Source organism: Grus americana, chromosome Z (genome assembly GCF_028858705.1).
Source record: "Grus americana isolate bGruAme1 chromosome Z, bGruAme1.mat, whole genome shotgun sequence".
In the NCBI taxonomy this organism is placed as follows: domain Eukaryota; kingdom Metazoa; phylum Chordata; class Aves; order Gruiformes; family Gruidae; genus Grus; species Grus americana.
Genome location: NC_072891.1, coordinates 2,735,699 through 2,747,884, shown reverse-complemented (window position 1 = coordinate 2,747,884; position 12,186 = coordinate 2,735,699). Strand labels below are relative to the sequence as shown.

At 48.4% G+C, this 12,186-nt stretch overlaps 1 protein-coding gene across 2 annotated transcripts in view; it reads left to right on the top strand.

Annotated features, from left to right (window-relative positions):
* Positions 1-12,186, top strand: part of MAPK4 (mitogen-activated protein kinase 4) — a 43,831-nt gene that overhangs the window by 4,237 nt on the left and 27,408 nt on the right. Inside the window, exon 1 of one of the 2 annotated variants that reach the window (XM_054808966.1) lies at positions 1,145-1,264. The exons of the other annotated variant lie outside the window; for it this stretch is intronic. The gene's annotated coding sequence lies outside the window, so the exon portion shown is untranslated. Of the gene's footprint in view, positions 1-1,144; positions 1,265-12,186 lie in introns of those variants that run through there. 2 annotated transcript variants of the gene reach the window in all.

Genomic DNA, 12,186 nt, shown 5'->3' with positions numbered 1-12,186 from the left:
CTTGCTGCTTTTCTAGATTTGTAACTTTTAGGGTCTTTGGTAGATGCTTCAAGTGAGTCCCATACTCTCAGTGATGCTAACCATTGCTTTCAGCTTTATAAAAATTGTTCTTTCAAATTTAGACATTGCTGACATTATTTTGGGCTTGTATTTCCTGTGACTAGCACAGAAAAGAATCAGAAAGAAGCTAAATGGAAGAGGACTTGCATTAGACATGGCAGTTCATTTTGGCTTCATCCTCATCACGTAGATCTGCTGCTGCTCTGTGGGTAATTAATGCTGAAACGTGAGCTACTCCACATAGTGCTGCCGGCTTTTCATCCGAAAGACTTACCGGTGTGTTCCTTGGGTTTGATATTGATTATTCATTAGTTGTTTGCATTGTGGTATTTTTATTTGCCTCTCTGGGTGTATGTATGTGATGAATAGTGGCAAGATGTTGTCCTCCTTGTACCAGTGCAGCTGAACATGTAGAAGAGAGTGAAATTGGGTGCTTTTGGCCTGTGAATTCCCAGCGAATGGTCTTCGAGTATATGTGATTGATGCTGCAGAAGAAGATCAGATAGTTTGTACAGTTTGAATTATTTTTGTGCCTTTAAGTACCGAATCTCTTCTTTTGTGCCTCGACATCTCAATTCTCCTCTCCTAACTGACCACCACACCTTGCAAACCTTCTGGCTGCACTTCCTAGGCACATGCGATACTGACCGGTGCGGCCCCAGCTTGGCACCGGGAAGCCACTGTGTGTTTCCCGTGGTCTGTGCTAGGGCGAGGTTAAACAGTGATCTGCTTTGAGGGCTTTCCAGACAGAATTGCACGCAAGGATTTACAGGAGCTGATTGCAGCCCTGCTGAAAGTTTCCAGGATGACCTTGCAGGTGCTCCCTGTCCCCGGGGCCAGGTCAGGAGTGGGACCAGCTCCCAAATCTCCCCACCGACAGCATCCCCTGGCTTGGAGGCTGCAAGGGGGAATTAGTGCTGCTTGTTCCTGCAGCACTTTGCATCTGAGCTAAGCCTGTCTTTAAAAAGCAGCCGGCGTGGTTGTGCTTGGAACAAGCAGCTCAGTTTCTATATTATACACAACAGTCATCTCTGTAGGAAGCTGGCCAGCCCACGCCGCTGCAGCAGCCCAGTGCTACATGGCTCTTAGCGTGTTTATCCTCAGGGCGTTCCTGGGAGGAAGGGAAGGAACAGGGGAACTCGAGGAAAAAGCTTTCTGGAGGGCTGATGTGAGCATCCCTGGTGGCCTGAGAAGTGGTACCCAGGTGCGTGTGTGTCCGTCGGGTCACTGGCAGGGATGCTCCTGCGTGTTCTGGCTGCATAGCCGCTCTGCGGAGGGGAGAGCAGTGCCCTCCTGGGACCTGGTGTGGATCTGCCACGTGCGGGTGGGAAACCTGGTTTCTGCTCTTGTGCTCTTAGTCTTTCATCTGCTCTTGCACTAAGCCTTCCTCACCAGCCATGATCTGCTGCAGATAAAATGTTATGCTCCGCTGCCCGAGTTGTCATCTCACTCCCCAGCTGAGCAATGAGAGGTTTTCTGCATCTGTACAATTTCCCAGGGAAGTGGCTTGTTTCTGGCTTAGCTGCATGTTAGGATCCCTTCGGATTCAGGGAAGAGCAAACAACCCCCTAGGTTGATACCCATCTGTGTCCATCTGTCCCAGCTGCTCGGATTGTTTGCATAAATCAGTTCTTGGCTACACCTGATTTTACAACAGTATTAATTACATAGTAACTGATATGCCTGCAACAATTAGTTATGTAAACTAAGATTAAAAGCCTAATCAAATTTCATGTTTCAGAGTACAGGCTGGTTCCTTCTGGAGGCTTCCTAAGCCCTCCTCCCAAAATCTCTTTCTAAATAAAACTCTGCAGATCATCTCTGGACCCTGAGAGAGGCTTGTTCATACATGTAAGCGAAGTGGGGCAGGGGGAATGCAGCGTATCAGCTACGGAGATGTGAGCCTGTCGGGAAGGAGTTGTTCCCCCTTCCCCATCTCTCACTTTGTGGCTGTGACATGGCTGGTCCCTCTGGAAGGAGCTGGGGGTATCCCCAGCCCTGAACTGCATGCTCCTGGTCTGGGGGGTTTGTGGAGGAGAGGAGGTGGAAGAAAACGCAGGCTGGATGATATTTGCGAGCAAGGTGGAACATCATCCCACAGCTGCAAAGTAAACTGCTGATACGGCGAAGAATTGCGTGGGTTGACCTGCCCAGTGCTGCTACAGGACGAGCACACGGACGAGCGGCCGGGCAGGTCTGCTGGAAGCAAGGAATGAGTGGCCGCGCGTGCCTCCGAGCAGGTCCCAGCCGTCGCTGCCAGCAATTCATTGCTGCTTCGGGAGTTTTTCCAGTCTGCCGGATGCAAAACACAAGCCAGGGTGCAGCCTGCATCGAGGTCGACTGCAGGGTGTAGAGGTGACTCGTTCCTTTTTTTATTCCCAGGGGACACCAGGCACGCTGCTGCTCGGTGCCTGCATCCTGGGGACCCAGCCTTAAATCCTCCCGGGCTGCTCCTGAAGGACCTGGGGGGACGCCCCGTCCTCAGCACCCCGGCAAACCGGGCTGGCAGTGTCACGTCTGTCATCACAGCACCCATTGTACCCGGCCCCTTGCTGCAGCTGTGTGCTCCATTAACTCCCCCTGCCCTGTCCCATGAAATACGGAAAGTTTTGAACAGTTAGAAAGTGCCTTTGGGTAAGGTAAATTAAACCTTGGCCTGCTGGGAGGAGGCAGGGCTGGAAATGTGAATGTGGAAATAGGTCCTGGCTTAAAATGACTTCAAGGACAGAGGGTAGATCCTGGTTTTCTTGGGATCTGATTCAGCTGGGACCAGTTCCAATTAAAATGAGAACAAGGAGAACGGGAAGAGAAAAAAGTTGTTTCTTTGCATTTCTGTCAGTATTGCAGCTTGAAACATTGGGACTGGTTTGTATCTCTTGTACAAGCAATGAATCTGACCCAGAATGTATTTCAGATAATTTCTTTTAAGAATTACAACTCTCATGCTCTCTGGGAATTCTGCTTTCTCCCTGTTTTTTTGAATTTGAGGTTGTATCAGCTTAACAAAGCCTTTCCTCAGAGCCTGAAATGAGCAGGCCAGCCTTAGTTTCCTTCCACATATCTCCCAGGCTGAATGTGGTCAGAAATGCCATAAATTAGAGATAATTATGTGCTTTTGGTAAGGCAGTAAGGATGGAGCAGACTGCTGGTTCCGTGGAGGTAGGCAAGGCTTGTCTTCTTGCTAAGGAAAGCTGGGAGCAGGGAATGGGCAGCTGAGGAGGCGGGTTTATGGGGGAGCCAAAAAGGGAAGCCTCATGGAGCACAAAAAAAAGCTTGCAGGGTGGAATGGGGCAGCTCTTGTTGCTCCTGGAGAGCTTCACTAGGTTGAAGGGGATGCTGCAGGATTGGGGCCAGATGTGCATACAGCTGCGCCAGCAGCGGCAGCTGGCACGTGTTCCTTGCTCCTGCACACCTGTGCCACCGTTTGCGAAACTTCAGTGAGATAAGTTTTAATGCAAAGTTGAAATTTCATATGCATGTTTCTTTTTTTTCTTTTTTTTCCCCTCCTCTGTTTGCTTTACACTTGGGGTCAGTTTGGGCTCTTTGATGAGACTCTTTTAGGAAAATAAAACTCGAGTCATAACCACTGGCTGTGAAGGGATCGTGATGTGCACAGTGTCATCATTGAGTCATCCCCTTTCTTGCTTGAATAAGGGGCTGGGAAATCTCAAAGGGTGTTTTAATGGGGTTTGCATTTGCCAAACAATATAAATGGTTGATATTACTGACTTTTCAACTTGTCTCACATTCCAGCTTCACCTGAGTCCTATCTACTCTTCTTATTAGACAGGGGCTCATTCTGCTTATTTTAAAAAAACAAAAATTCTGAGAGTAGTGAGATGGCTGCATCCACTCCCAAAATACCTGCTTGATTTTAGGCACGACAGACGTCCATGCCATCTGCATGCCTCTTGTGCCGGGTTTTGCCTGGGGTTAGCAATTGTATCTCTGCTTCCCCTGACATTAAGGCAGGTGAGCAGGCAGAAGAGCTCAGCACGAGCGACCTCGGATTTCTGGTAAATATCAACTGATGAACAAAGTGTAAACGCTGTGGAGAGGCTTTGTTGAACCGGGTGAGGACGGCGGAGGCACAAGCAAGATTGTTAGCGGTGCTGATCAGGCTGGTAGAAAGGAGTTTGATAACGGCGCATGAAGGGCCTCATTATCTTGTGTGCTTGGAGAGCGCAGAGGCAATTCTGCATTCGGGAAAGGCTTTCACAGTCTTTGTCTCCTGAAGTCGTTGGAAATGCCATGATCTTGTCTGTTAGAAAGATGAGTCTAAGGATGAAAAGAAAATTTAAAAAATCTCTGAGCTGGAAAGTTAATTGCAGTCTGTTCTTCAAAAGCAGCAAAATGGGCAGAGTGCGTTTTGGAAAAAGGGAAGAAGTTTGAAGGAAATTCTGATTATAATACTTGCAACATCTTTTCAGTACGTGAAAATGTTGTGTGTTTCAGCAGATCCCAGGACCAGTCTTAGGATTAATGCAGTAGCTGAACAGCTAGGGGAAAACCGTGATGGCAGAGTTTGGAAAACTCCTTTTTCCCTGGGAGGAATGTGGGTTAGTACTTTTGCTCATCTCACCTGTTTCATTTCACCAGTGCGGTGACACTGAGGAGGGCAGACAGTCTTGCAGACCATGGGAAAGGAACAGGGATGCTGCTTTTAACACAGGACATCCCCCGTTGGGGATGTGGGATGCCCATTCCCCATGGAGTCGCCAAATCTCCTGATGATTTGGGCTCACATCCTGGAATCTAAGCTCATCTCCTACACTGGCCTCTTTTTATCTGAATAAATCTCACAGTAGTGCCTGCTACTACTCAGAAAAAAATAATCTTTATTGCTGTAATATGTTTGTCAGCTTTCCTTTATCCCAGCAGAGTACTGTAAGATTTGCAAAATGCTTTAGAAACATAAGTGTTTTTTGAGCAATGGATATTGAAAGGGGAAAAAAAGGTAAGTCTCTGAGACTTGAGTCTTGCAAACCAAACCACTCAGACAGGTTTTCTTGTCATGATTCCTTTTGCAAAAAGGGTATCTTACTGCCCACTGGAGCCAAAAGTCAAGAAATGGATTAAAGCTGTGAAATTGCTCTATCCTGATCACTCTTTTATGGCCTTGTGCAGAGCAGAAGGGATGTTTCAGAGCAGTACTTGGCTAAATGCTGTCCATTGGCAGTCTAGAGCCCAAGCTGGTGCAGAGGACCTTAATTACATTGCTCTTGACAAAGCATAGGGCAGGCTGATGCTCTGGCCCTACGTTTAAAGCATCAGATTTGAAAACGGAGCAAACCAGCACAAACCTTCAGCAGCCCCAGTTCAGCCCTGGAGCTGCTCTCTCACTTCCTGCACTCAGGTCTTGATGGGGAGCAGGATGATGCCCGGTTCAGGTGATCCTGGTGTAGCAGGCAGCAATAGCCAGGCAGCAGGCAGGTAGCGCTCTGCTTGTGCTCCTGTGAGATGGGCTTTGGGCTTTGCCGCCTATGCTTACCTCCTGTTTGCATCTTCTTTTCAACAAAAGTGTGGTGGTGGAACGTTTCTCCTCCTGAGTAGCAGTAGACCTGGACACAAAGTTCTGGGCAATGTCTGTGAAGCACAAGCCCCATGTGGGACGGAGCACATCTTCCCAGGGCTCTGGAAGACCATGGTGCGTGGTTGCACCCTCTCAATTTTCTCAGCCTGGTTAAGACCACTTCTGGCATGAAGAATATCGACTTTGTAACTGTCTTCATTGTATCTGGGCAGCAGCCCAGGTGCTGTGTCCCAAAACAGGTTGGGTGCTCGCAATGGGAGCCCGTGGTGGAACAAACCCAGCAGTACTGAGCCTGGTCCTTGTGGTGGAGGAGTCGGGTATGAGAGCTGGAGGACTGGCTGGATCTGTTTCCCCCTTCACCATGACCCCATTAAAATTTAAGGGTAAAAGTGGGAGGAATGGAAAAGAATTTGCTATTTAAAGCTTAATTCATTTTTAACCTCAAGCATTAGCTGGAATTTGTGCAAACCACTGGCAAGGCAATTAAAGTGACTTTTTAATGAGTTATTTTTGTCGTTTCACCAGGGTGGGAGCTAAAGATCCCAGGCTGTGAGCTGCCTGGGGTAGGGGCCATCATTTTTCTGCTGCTCTGATGTTTAATCCCTAATTGGGTTTTATTCACAAGCCCTGGCTGAGTCACGACGAGAGAGAAAGTGCAGAGATGCAGCTTGGTAGAATATGGGGAGCAAAATATCTGGGCTTCAGTGCCCAAGGCTCCAGCTTGGATCCCTCCTAGAAAAGAAGAGTAAAGGACTTTGGACAGTGCAGTGTCATTAATTTCTTGTGCAACTTGGCCAAGAGAAACCAGGGATGAATCTGTTTTTCCCTGCAACATTCATTCATTCAGCTATCGCCTGCATTAACACACCTCTGTTGCCTTGCAGTCTTTCTCCACCTGGATTATTTAGAGGAATGTTTTCTAAAACCAGCTGCCTGGTTTGATGTCTTTCCGGTATTATTCTGTGTAGCACTGAAAACCTGCCTAGAAAGGCTGTACAGTTCATTGACATTCCCTTAAAATAAAGCTAATCCACGTAATCTCATTATAGTAGTAGGTGATTATACAGAGAGCAAGCTTTAGCAGTGGTCCAGCAAAACCTTTTATTCCCCATCTATTATCTGGATGGCTAAAAGTCGCTGGGAGCATGCTTTGGTTTTGCTCAGGCTATTTTAGTACCAGGCCTTACAACATTTTTGTTTTAATTCTCTAGAAAATCTCCCATGTTATTTTTGATGATGCCAGCACATTTCTGCCACTGGCTTTCAGCTTTGCTGGCTGCTGGTATCCCATGACTATGCACCGTGAACTCCCAAAATCATGAGACTGGGAAGCATTAAAACAGCAAAGACCTTTTCCTCAGAGTAGAAGAGGGGGAACTTTGCTGTATGAAGTTGTTAGTGTGGGATTCCTGGTCTCCAGCATCTCTGCAGCTGCGGTGCCTTGTGGCCCTGCTCTTTAGGGAGTCAGACCAAAGAAAGGGCTGAAGTTTGGGGGGCTGAGTCCCCGTCGTCGGGAAGGACCTGACTCGCTCCCCAGGCAGATGGGATGTATGGATGTGTGGGTCAGGCAAGGGGGGGCTGCCCTTTCGATTGTGCTGGGAGATATCACAGGGCAGAGTTGTGCATCATGGAAACCTGAGCAGGAGCGAGGGCTTGTGTCTGTAGGAGTGGTGAAGCAGTTTGGGCTTGAAATGTGGCTCAACTCTGCCCTTGAAGAGGAACATCTTCCAGGAGACATTGCTGCCTAAACCCCTGTACACTTGGATCAAGGATTGACTCTTCAACAGCAACCAAATATCACAGAGCTTATGGTGAAATACCACATCTGAACAGTCTCCTGGATGTATGATTAATTCTCCTTGAGGTTTTAACAGCCTGTGCTGTTTATGACAGGTTGCAGGTTATGTCCTATGCATACTCGGTCTGGCTGTACTCAGCAGCTGTGCCCCTCGGTCCAGCACCCCCGGCACCTTGAGAACGTCGGTTTCGTGAAGGCTGCCATCGCCCTCCCAGGGGGTTGTTTGTAGATGGATGTCTCTGATGGCTTGCTCCTCTTGAGGACGATGGAGGCAAGAGCACGTGGCTGGAGGTACAGCCCCCCCCCAGCCCCCAGTGGTGCTGCCTGGGAGGAGAGAAGGGCACTGGGGGGGGGGGTGTGGGGGGTGTGTGTGTGTTTCTGGCTGGGACACTGGGCAAGTCTCCCCACTGCCTATTTTTACCCCCTTTGCTCTCTCAGTTGCTGGGGGAGGATCTCTCTTGCTGCGTTGGGGCTGCAGAAGCAGGGGGCCATCGCTGCGGGATTGTAGTGGGAGGATTGGGGGTGGAAATCTTTTACAAAGTGGTTTCTGCAGACAAATGCAAGTTTTTTTCCTCTCCATAAAGCCTGTATTCGTTGTTTTCCCAAGCTGAGCATGCAGATCTGCAAGCGGTCTAGCCCCAAAATAAACTGGATGAGGATTAAGGGGGAGGTTACAGACACAAGCGCAAGCACTTTTGCGAGATCCCAGTGTTTTGAGAGGACATCATGCGCTCTGCCCACAGAGGTACCTCTTGGGGCCTGTGGAGGGTAGGGACGAGTCAAAGGAGTCGCTCTGCCATCGCTGGCTGCTGGCACATGCTGCACATACCTCCTTTGGGGCAAATTCCTGGTGCGGGCTCCTTGGTCATAGTGAAAAACCCCTAGGGTGGTTTCTATATTTTTTTTTTAATTTTTTTTTTTAATAACCATCCTGCTTTTGCTTATCTTGGTCCAGCCCTTCCAGTGATAACACAGGCAATGTCCTGATCTGCGGCATCCTGGAGAGTGAAGGCCCAGCTCTCTGATGAAGTGCCAGCAGAGAGTGGATCTTCTCTTCTCTTTTTTAGGAGAAAAGACCATGGGTGCCAAACCAAAAGGGCAAAGTGATTTGCCCCAATGAGGTATTGTGTTTCCACTCTGATTTATGGTTAGAGGAAGGGCTTCTGAGTCATTCATTCTAGGAATTGCTTTATTTAGGTAATGGAAATAATTCTGCTCATTTTAAATCGATGTGTTGTCAGCCATTAAAAGCCCGTGCAGCATGAAAACCACGGCTGGCAGGACTGAGGCTGAAGAGGGAGCACAATGGAGGCTACAGGTCCAGCAAAATACTCTGGCTATGAGGTATGAGGTATGTCTGTCTGTCATGGACAGCTTGACACAGGCAGATGCCTTCATAGAGATGGAGCTGGGCTTTTCCAGCTTAATACCATGTCAAATAAATGTATTTAGGCTGGTAGGAGAGTGTGCGTTGGCTGCGGGGAGCAGGTACTGAACCATGTTTGTTCAAGGCACTGTCTGGTTGCTGTCTGGCTGCAGAACATTGAGCCCAGAGTGGTTTCACGTACTGGGTCCCACTGGGAAACGAGACTTTTCCCCACCTCTCGCCTGTGTTCAGCTGCTCACAGTCCCCTGCCACGGCTGATTTACCCAAACCGGCTGTCTGGCTGGGGGCACGCGGGTGGCTTTCCTGCACTGCCTACAATCTCTGCGAGTGTCAGCAAGTTCTTCATTGTTTTCTGTTCTTTCTGTGAACTAATGAGCGTTGTCTGATTTTTCTTTCTTCTTTTTTCTTTTTTTTTTTTTTTTTTTTTTTCTGAGTGTAATTTGGCCTGGCCACAAGTGCCCTAGCCGTTAAGGAGGAAAATTCCTATTTTCCTGTGAGAGGAAAATAAAAATGAAAAACCTTCCTTCTGGGGCAGTGCTACTTGGTGCCTTCTGGTCTTTTGCTGGTGGCAGCTCTGCTCATCTCCTTCTCAATGGGTTTCTGTTTGGATCCTGGTATTAAAGGCATCTGATATATACCTATTTCTCTGGAAATAATATTTAATCTACTCCTGAGCAGGTTGCATGGCTGTTGTTTGGTATAGCCAGGTTGTCAGGGCATGATAGATCCCAAAGGCAAAAAAACCCTCTTAATGAAAACCAGGTTCCTTGAGATCACCCAGGGTACCTGATGTGCTGTGCTTCAGCAGCCCTAGCAAAGCTGGGAGGATAAAATCTGTGTTCAGAAACCCAGAGTGCGTCATCAATTTGACTGTAGTAATCCCTGACTCTTTGCTATAAGCAGCTCTGGCGTAAGAGGGTCTGATTCTACTCCAGGGGAGGACTTTGCCGGTGATAATTAGCAAGAGCTTCACTCAGAGTAGTTCACAACAGCAGCTGACTTTGCAGCTTGCTTTTTAAACAGGTCCAGGTGCTTGCCAGTCTGTGCAGAAGCTTGTGATGCTTTCTGGGGTACCAGGACAGGGTGTCTCTGGTGGAGATCACAGCACCAAGGTAGCTGAGGACACAAAGCACAAGAGCATCGCTTGTTCTTCAGCATCCTTCAGAGGCTGAGCAGTTCCTGTTGCTGGCCATATTCATCATGAAGTTTGGGGAACCACTCGTTCCTCTGAGATCAGACTGGTTTTGCTGGGGTGGGTTCTTGCCCCCAGTTTTCCTGTTTCCCTAGGATCCCATCTGGCAAATCTGATCTCCTGATGTTCTTGCTTCTCCTGGGGTGCCCACTGCGGGGTTGGTGCAGAGCACAGCCCATAGGCATCAGGGTGTGTGGAGGGTCTCAGGACCAGGCGTGGGGGCCCCCCAATTCTGTGATAGAAAGCTCCTACTCCTGGGAGGTGCAGGAGGTTGCAAAGATCCTGTAGTTTATAGCTTGAGCTGCAGGAGGAGAGGGAAGAGGCTGTTTGCCAAGACAAGAGCAGAAGCGTTGCCTTTAGCTGTGTTCAGCCCTGAGGAGGGACCCTCCCCGGGGCTCTCTGTGGGACATCCTGCAGAACTGAGCACCAGGAGCCCATGCTTATTGATGGGAAGGACAAATTCAGTTTCAGCCTTGAGGCAGTCGCTAGCCTGGCAGCTAAGAGCTACAGGAGACTTGCCCGTATTTCCCTCTGCTTCAGTAACTCCATTACTGTGACTAAAGCTTGGAGAGATTTCCTGAAGACATGCAAGTCCGTCACAGGAGCAGTGGGCACCAAGCTGCCCAGTCTCGGTCCACTGCGCTTTCTGCCATGGGGTCTCTGCTGCTCAGCTCCTCCAGGGCGGAGATCGCCTCCACCGTGCACGGCAGGGATGCTGCCACTGCGGCATGGGGAGCGATGAGGCAGAGAGAAAGGATGTCTGAAAGGCTTTTGCTGGGGCAAAGAGAGGGTATGAAAAAATGAATCTCATTGTGCTCCTGCCAGATCTACCCAATACAGGCATCAGTAAGCTGAGCCGGTGCGATGAACATGGCCCCTGCTAGATCCTGCTGTGCAGCACGGTGTACAATCTTGGGTCCAGTTGAAAAGACTGTTGAAATGTAATGGTTTGCAGGATGTGGCCCTTTACAAGGTCTTCAAGTGAGAGATTGCTGTTATCCTCCTTTAATTAGCACCTGTGGTGCTCTGTTAATAACAGACATCTTGTTATGACACTTGAGCTTTAATGAATTCGTCCATCTAGAGAGACCACTGCCACTTGGAGCAGATTCAGTGAAAAGGAAAAGCTCATCACAACGTTGCGGCAGCAACGTGAGGACAAATGCTTTCCTTGCAGAGTGGTATGGGAGAGAGAGAGAGAATGGAAGAATAAAAGAAAATTTCTTAATTCCCTCGTCTTTGCGTTGTATGGCACAAGGGGTCCCAATTATAAAATCTCAGAGGTGATACACTGTGCAAACAGTGAAACATGCCACCCTCTGTGAAAAAGCGAGTGAGACGTAAATTGAAACTGTGAACTATGTTCATAAAGAGGGAACATGTTTCTACGTTTCCTGCATTATCCTTATATGCACAATCTTTCTTGGGAATTTGATTGCATAATTCTCTATATAAGCAACTGGATCCCTTCCTCGGTTGCCTCTCCGTGCCTGGGAGGCTGGTGGGAGCGTGGGCTCTGCAGGGCATCGCAGAAGCTCCTGACCATTCCCTCTGCCTGAGCTGCAGGTTTGAACGATGACTTTGACCTCACACATATTTATTAAACGAACAGGATTTATGGTCTGCAGACCAGGAGAATTGTCCAACAGAGAAAATTTTTGGTATATGCTTTCTGAAAGTACCCTTAAGCTTTCCTAGCTTTAAAACTAAGATGATAAGAGGTGAGAAAGGGGATGGGAATAAAGTTAGCACTCAAATCCTTTAAAACTACTGTCTCTTTGTGTTTTACCATCTCCCAGCACCCCAGCAAAACCCTCTATCAACCACACAAGCAAAAGATTGGGGCGACTTCACCAATATTAGCAAGTCAGATTTATTTTCCCTGCACGTTGCCTTGGTGTAACCACAAATTTTCTTACTCTCTGCTCCTGACTCTCTGTTGTGCCTCAGGACCTATTGGCTATATTCTGCTGCAGTTTGCCCTGAGGCTCCCACTGAATTCGGCTTTTCAAGTGGATGGTCGATCCTGGCCCATCAGCCTGGAAAACCCCTGGGACTCTGGTTCTTAGTTTTATGAAAATAGACCACATTTTCCATCATCTGCACCCAAATAGCATCGCTGCTGGCTGTATGACCGCTGTTGGTCTCAGCAGCCATTTTCATTAGGCCACTGAAGTAATACTTTTTCATTACAATAGACCTGGAGAACCAAGAAG